The 7,960-nt window shown below is 41.1% G+C and overlaps 1 protein-coding gene across 1 annotated transcript in view; it reads right to left on the bottom strand.

Moving 5' to 3' along the window:
- Positions 1-856: 856 nt before the first annotated feature.
- The window catches only part of DAD1 (defender against cell death 1), a 32,073-nt gene continuing 24,969 nt past the window's right edge, over positions 857-7,960 (bottom strand). Inside the window, exon 3 of the mRNA XM_049768720.1 lies at positions 857-1,102. The gene's annotated coding sequence lies outside the window, so the exon portion shown is untranslated. The remainder of the gene's footprint in view (positions 1,103-7,960) is intronic.

Here is a 7,960-nt window from a genome sequence, read left to right as displayed (position 1 = left end):
CATCATCTAGTTAGCTGTACAGAGTACATGTGCCACTTCCAATAATTTTTTTCCAAACATTTTTATTGAATTGTTCTGGGGCTGTAACCTGTCCATTGCAAATTTGTTTTTATATTCCCTCCCTATACCCACCCCAGATTCTAATGTGTAGCCCAGTTGAAGAAACCTCTAAAGGACAACTCATCACCTCAGTAGTCAGCTAAATTTAAATACAACAATTTTCAACATAGCTTGCTTTCTATATATAGCACCTGAGTTGAAAATAGGGCTGCCAGAGGGAGACGTACAAGTATGTTCAGACTCCAGCCCACAGTCCATCATCCTGCCCAAGCTGGGTCATGAACTCTAACATTAAGCTAAGTTACAAACCTGAGTTTGTTTCTTCACTCCTGGATGAAGACTAGATCCCCACAAGATAATTTCATGAAGAAATGAAAGTGTATTTGTGGTAATGGTTTGAAGATGAGTTTATCCTATAAATAAATATACTTTCTGCACTAATTACAATGCCTAAGAGACACATATTCCAATTTTCTCCACAACGGTATGCTGAGACTAATGTAAACATGGTAGCCATATTTTGTGCTGTTTCTAACAGTGTTCATGATGCATTTCCAGGAATATGCACAAGAGACTGACCACCTGAAACAACTGAAGACTTAGTAGAGTATTACTAGCTCCAAGAAAAGACAAAAGATTGGGCTGCCAGCTCCACCTCACACAGACTTTAAATACTTAATGAAAACATATGGTAGATTCACAAGTTGTCAACTAGAGAGTTTCCACAGGATTGAAGGAAAAAGGGATTTTTAATAGCAGTAAGAAAGAAATTTTTTTAAAAAAAGAGCCAGAGAAATAGGAAGGAGTGGCACAAGAGTATTTTATTGCTGAAGGCAAAGAAATTATACTTAATGGAAAGCTGAGGTCACACTAATAAATGCTCATTACAAAGTTATTCTGACACAGAAGCGAGGGAACTTCTCTGGGCTCTTCACCTGCATACCAAATTAGATTCAGGAGGCGGATAAAACTGGAGAAAATCCAAATGCCCAACCAACTGCCATCTCAAGAACACTTATCCAGGGGAAATCAGGAGGTAAACCTAAAAAAAAAAAAAAAAGAAACAGAAGGTAAGAAGAGATATCAAAGTATAGCTTTCTGATATCACAGGCAGGGCCCCAAATCTTCCAATGTACAATAAACCCACAGACAAAGACTGTTACGGTATTCCCAAATAATGGACAGTGTGTAAGCCTGGCTAGACAAATCAGAATTCAGCAAATGTTTTCTTAAGCACATTCTATAGAAAACCCTATAAAAATTAATGCTTATTGAGTGAAAATAAAAAATTGTCAAACCTAAATACCCAAACCAAAGTCAATGACAATAGAATCAAGAGACCCAAACTAGGGCCAGGGAGGTGGTAGAGGCAGGGAGGGAGGGATAAAGAGAAGGAAACACTTCTCAGAAGAGCTGGATGGCCCAGCTGGGCAAAAGGACATCATCTTTATTTAGTGTACTGATTCCAATGACCTGGAGATCTGAGGCTACTAGACAAGAGTGTTTTTATTTCACTAACAATGTTATTAACTGAAATACTACATGGTTTCAATTTATCTGAAGCTTTGAAATATAATCAAGAGAGGTATAAAATAGTGAGCAGAAACATGAAGTAGAAAGTATTCATAGTGAACAAAGAAAACCAGAACGAAGAAATCTATAAAATTCACCTAGTCACACCATCAAATTCATCTTTGTTTAATTTTGTGGTGTTAAACCCAGGACCTCACATAGTAGCGCTCTGCTCTACCACTGATCTTCCATTGAATTTCTTTTTTTTTTTTCGTTTTTGGTTTTTGGGCCACGCCTGGTGACACTTAGGGGTTAAATCGACCCTGGCTTGGGGGACCATATGAGACTCCAGGGATCAAACAGAGTCCGTCCTGGATCAGCTGCATGAAAGGCAAATGCCCTACCACTGGGCTATCGCTCTGGCCCTGCATCAAATTTCTTCAAGTAAACTCTGTGGCAATAGAGTTTAATAATAGAGCACACCAATTCTAGTGGCTAAAGTGAGAAAAGACAAGAACAAAGGACCTATTTCAGGGGCCTGAGTGATAGCAGGTGCTTGCCCTGCACAAAACTGACCTGGGTTCAGGGGCCGAAGCAGTGGGTGGCACAAGCAGTAGGATGTCTGCCTTGCACGCAGTAACCTAAGACAGACCACAATTCGATCCCCTGGCATCCCATAGGTCCCCCAAGCCAGAAACAATTTCTGAGCACATAGCCAGGAGTAACCCCTGAGCATCACCAGGGTATGGCCTAAAACAAAACAAAACAAAACTGACCTGGATTTGATCTCAGGCATTTCATATGGCCTCTGAGCATGCCAGGAGTAATTCCTGAACATTGCTGAATATTGCCCAAAAACCACCAAAAAAAAAAAAAAAAAAAAAGCATATGACTATTTCAACTGAACTTTGGCACATTTAGAATTATAAAGAAATTCCAATTTTAAAAAGCCAAGTTTTCAGATTCTATATAAAAACATTAACTCCTATAAGACATTGGAAGTGGCCCATATAGAAGACAAAAGTGACTGCTATACATTTCCCTTGGATGGTAACTTGCAGAAAATTCTAATTACAAGATCTGCTCCTTCTTTTGAAGCAAAATATATCTACCATTACATATTCCAAAAAGAAGAGTATTCTAGGATTTTTTTGAAATTCTGGCTCAACAAAATTGGACTATTCAACAACTGAGAAAAATGGTTTCAGCAGTGAACCAGAAGATAATGGCTTCACAAAACTGACTAATAATATGTTCTTCCTAGATATCAGACATGCAAAACAGAAGACACCTACTGAGAAAAGTTAAAATGACTTCTTCGGTCACTTCACGACTGCAAAAAGGAGTGCCATCTGATCAGTCTATTCTAATCGTCTTAAAGGAAAGCAAGGCACAATACAAAGAACTGTTAAAAATAATTATTCTCTATACAGACACAAAGATAATGCCAGGCAGGGTCCTTTCTATTTGGAATTTGTATTCTTCTCCAACACCATCTCAATCCAGCATAAAGCAGAGATGCACAAATACTGATTTTCCTTCAACTTCAGCTCATCCTGAATCCAGGCCACCCAATTAAAACTGAAATCAGAGAAAATGTGTATCAAAGACTATATTCTGCAGAAAATCTAGGTTCAGAGATCAGTTGGAATCACTACAATTTCAGAAAGCATGACACAATGCTAAAAGTCAAAGGAAAGGCAAAAGATCAGATCATCTAATTCTCATTTTATACATGAAGAAACTAACCTTTACAGATTGTCCAGAGCTGGGGTGTCTGGTATCACAGTTATGAGTAACAGAGAGCAAAACCTTTAAACCAAAACTCAGTTCCACAGTCACTTGCCAAATTTCCAATTCTCAATGACCACATGTCACTCATGGCTATTTGTTCTACTCCCATCCTGTCTTCAACCGCTCCTATCAACCTCTCCAAAGTTTTTCCCATTTAAAAAGACAAGCAAGAGGCCCAGGCTCAAGCCCTGATACCACATAGTCCCCCAAGCATTCCTGGGAAAAATACCTAAGCATGGATTCAGGATAGCTACACCTGAGTATGGCCAGGTATGACCTAAACCACATAAATAATAAATACATAAATAATACAGCGAGAAGGGTGCTTGCTTTAATTGCTGATGGCCAGGCTCAATCTCTAGCATCCCATATGGTCCCTGGAGCCCCTCAAGAATAATTCTTGAGCTTCACTGGGTGTACCCAGTAAACAAACAATATTAGTAAATTAAAATAAAAAATAGAAACCCAATATGTAGCTCAAATAATAAAACAAGCACTTGGCATGTGCAAGGCCCTGGGTATGATCCTCAAAACTATATGGCCCTGCTCCAGCACCACCATCTATGGCCCCATAAAGACTTAAAAAAATGTCAAACAATTTAGTATTTTTAATTGAAACTTTCTAACATGAAGATACATTTATATCGATCATCAGTCTCTGAATATAATCAAGGAAGGAAAGCAAAAGTTTAGATTCAAAATGTCTGTGATCAAGTTCTCATTAATTACTTAGTAGTTGCAAGGCCAAGACAAATTAGCATAAATTTTACCAGAAGTGATGCCTTCGTGTCGAGTAGGAACACCATAAATCATTGCTCCATCACATGGAGACCATGAGGATTACATAGATTCATGTGTTTAAAGTGTATGTGAGGGTATCCAGAGTGGGTAGGACACTTGCCTTGCATGCAGTCAACCCAGGTTCAATCCCAACATCTTATATGATCCCCCTGAGAACTGCAAGAGTGATCCCTAAGTGCATAGCCAGGTATAAGCTCTGAATATCACTGGGTGTGGTGCAAAAAAAAAAAAAAAAGTGTATGTGGTGGCCAGGAGAAAGTTCAAAGGGTTAGAGCACGGGTTTTGCATGACTCACAAATACCCCAGCACTTATATATGTGCTGGCCATTTCCCCCTCCCTCCAAAAAGTATTCAAAATGTATCTGACTCCTGTAATGCTGGTCCTGTGACAACCACAAAATAATCCTAAAAACATTGCCTAATAAAAGAACTTTCTCCAGACATTGCACTTTTTAAAGAACTGTTATAGGGCCATTCCCAACATTCAGTACTCAGCTCAGTAAGTTCAAAGGGGCACCAGTGTATACAGGGAGCGCATGGGATGCAGTACCCACACCTCATCGCTGCAAGACATGTTCTCTACCTCTTTAACCACAACCTCAGACCAAAAGACCAAGAGTCACTTTAAGTTTCTACCTCCTATGAAGGGATGAAAGGGATCTGGTCATGTGGACAAAAGCCAAGAACTGGGAAAGGAAAAACAGCAACCCCCACAGAGGATCCACATAAACAGCACAATTCTCCTGCAACACAATGGGAATGACCATGGATTCTATTCATCAAAGACCTTAACAGCTGCAAGAGACTGACCATCCAACCAATCCCCTCATTGTGCAGACATAAAAAACAGGATTGAGAGACGAATTTATTTGTCTATTCAACCATTCAACACTGAGAAAAATCTAAATGCGGGACTTCCGACTTCAAGTCTCAAGCTGGCACTCTAGCCAACAGGCCTTCATTATGAATACTTTCCTTGGTTTCTTTCTTCCCTAGCACTTTCCACATGTCTAAGCACCCACAGAAGTAATTATACAGCTACTTTCCAGTCTTCTCTTGCAGCTGAACAAGATGTATTCATTCACACACTCATTCAACACACATGCATTGTAACCGTTAGCCCTGTGCTAAGCCCTGAGAGAGCCCTATCCGGGGGAAAAGTATAAAATGTGATGGAGTGATAGGAAAGTGGATGATGTTTCCTAACAAAGGGCAACAGTGTTAAAGGCAGATGAGATCCTGAGAACCCCATAAGTGGCTCATGCACATGAAGAAGGAAGGGTGTGACAAGGAAGGATGAAATTGCCAAAGAACCATCCAAGCAGCAAGGAGAGAGAAAGTAAGGCAGGAGGTTGGGGCAGCAATAAACTTCGTAACATAAACATTTGTGCTCTTCTTTTTTGTGCCTTTCTTTCCAGGCAGCTTTACATTAACCAAATACGATTTGGAGTTCAACCACCAGATCGTATGTGGGCTTTTGTTTTATTTGGTTTTAAGTAAATAAGCAACTGAGGGATTTAAGAATAACAGCAAAGAATTCAGGGAGGACCCAATTTTGATCCCTGACAGAGCATGGCCCCATGAGTACCACTAAGTGTGACCCTCGTGGTCTCCAGGACTGAATGCTGGGTCCAAGTAGCACCAATCGCTGGGTCCTGGCATTGAATCATCTGGCCCAGTTAGTAAAAATTACCAGGAGTGGCCCCAAACCCCTGAACACAGTTTGGGAATCCCCACCTCCACCCCCACCAAAGAAAGAATGAGTATGTCTCACTCTCCAAGGGAAACAGAGTCAAAAATAAAAAATTATGTGGTATTTAGATCAAAATCTACAAATTTAAGGTAAATCTCATTTTTGTTGTTTTTTTAAAGGGATCAGTATTCAAGGGTCACTCCCGTGGCTGGGGGACAAACACAACATGCAGTGCCAGGGACTGAACCTGGAACTCCTACACATGCACTCTAGTCCTCTTTACACACTTCACAGATGAATGGTTCCCTTCCTGAGAACGTCTTCAGGGGCTGAAGCAAATTCAATAAAAGGTGAAAAACAATCAAAAAATTGAAAGAAGGGGTTGGAGCGGTAGCACGAAGCAGTAAGGCATATGCCTTGCATGTGCTAGCCTAGGACGGACCGAGGTTCGATTCCCTGGCGTCCCATATGGTCCCCCAAGCTAGGAACAATTTCTGAGCACATAGCCAGGAGTAACCCCTGAGCATCACCGGGAGTGCCCCCCGGAAACCACCCCAAAAAAGAAAAGAAAAATTGAAAGAAAAACTAAGCAAGCCAGGATCAGAGCGATAGTAGTATACAATAAGACATTTGCCTTACATGCAGCAGACTTGGGTTTAATCCCCAGCATCACATACTGTTTCCTAAGTCTGCCAGGAGTAAGTAACCTGAGTGCCACCAGATGTGGCAACAAAAAAAAAAAAAAAAAAAAAAAAGTAAGTAGGCTCATTCATTCCAAAAAAAATTTACAGATAAGGGGTCATGTCAAGAGACAAAATAGGCTTAAAACTATCCCTCCCCCCAAAAAAGAAATTCCTGAACTGACAGGAAAGGTAAATAAGAGGAAACTATAGGTCATCCGCAATGCCATCTTCCCTGCATAGCAAAAGTAGTAGGCACCTTACATGACTGCCCTTGGTGCTAACCCCATACTGCCCACTTCTGGCCAGAATGAAAAGCAGCCCCCACCCAGCAATTCAGCCCACTTGGACCTCTGCTGCCCTCCAGTGATGGCAAGAAACTAAGTTCTAGCACAAAGATATCAGTGGTCTCTGCCACAAATTCAATTTCCCTCAGGCTTTGTACTTAAGTCTCTCAGCATAGGAACCATATAATCAATCCACTGGGTGGCAGCAGAGCCTAGAAAGTTACTCTAAATTTGCCTTGCAAAGGTAATGTAATCACTATGCTTAACCCATGACTCCAAAAGCCACCTGTAGCCTTGTACACAGACTACCTGAGTTCAATCCCTGGCATCCCATATGATTCCCTGAGCCCATTGAGAGTAACTCCTGAAAACAGTCAGAAGTAATCCTCGAGTATTGCCAGGTATGCCTCCCAAAACAAAACAACAACAACAACAACGAAAAAGCCACCTGTAATCAATCATATTTGTAAATAGCAATGCTGGTATTTACTAGAGTTAGTCTACTCAATCCTGCAGCCCCCTCTCTCTAACCAGGATTAAACAGAATTGTTTAAAAGAACTGAGAACTCTAGAGGGACTTAGAACAGTGAATGTTCACCTTACATTAGAACAGTGAGTGTTCACCTTACACACAGCCAACGTGGAATCAATCCCCAGCACCCCATGTTCCCCCGACCTTGTCAGGTCTGGCTCCAAAATAAAAAGAAACAAAAACAAAACAAACAAAAATAACTGTGAGAGAAGCCTCCATTACAGAAGAAACACTAAAGGGGTAATAGCAGTAGGGCGTTTGCCTTGCATACAGAAGGACTGTGGTTGGAATACCGGCATCCGTTTGGTCCCCTGAGCCTGCTGGGCAATTTCTGAGCGTAGAGCCAGGAGTAGTCCGAGTGCTGCCGGGTGTGACCCAAAAACAAAAAAGAGGGTGTGGAGGATGAGGGAGCTTGTGTGAGAGAGCACCCAACACAAATCACATTTTTTCCAACAGCAAGTCTTCTCTTTCTGCCCATTTCAATTCCTGAAATTCATTTCATGATACCAGCTTCATGTTCCTTCCCCCACCAACACATCTGCATGCCTCTTCATCTCCCTTTGGAGCAAGGAAGATGAGCTGCCACTTTTTAACAAGAATT

Source organism: Suncus etruscus, chromosome 2, assembly GCF_024139225.1.
Source record: "Suncus etruscus isolate mSunEtr1 chromosome 2, mSunEtr1.pri.cur, whole genome shotgun sequence".
Lineage (NCBI taxonomy): Eukaryota > Metazoa > Chordata > Mammalia > Eulipotyphla > Soricidae > Suncus > Suncus etruscus.
This window is presented reverse-complemented; position numbering and strand designations above follow the sequence as displayed.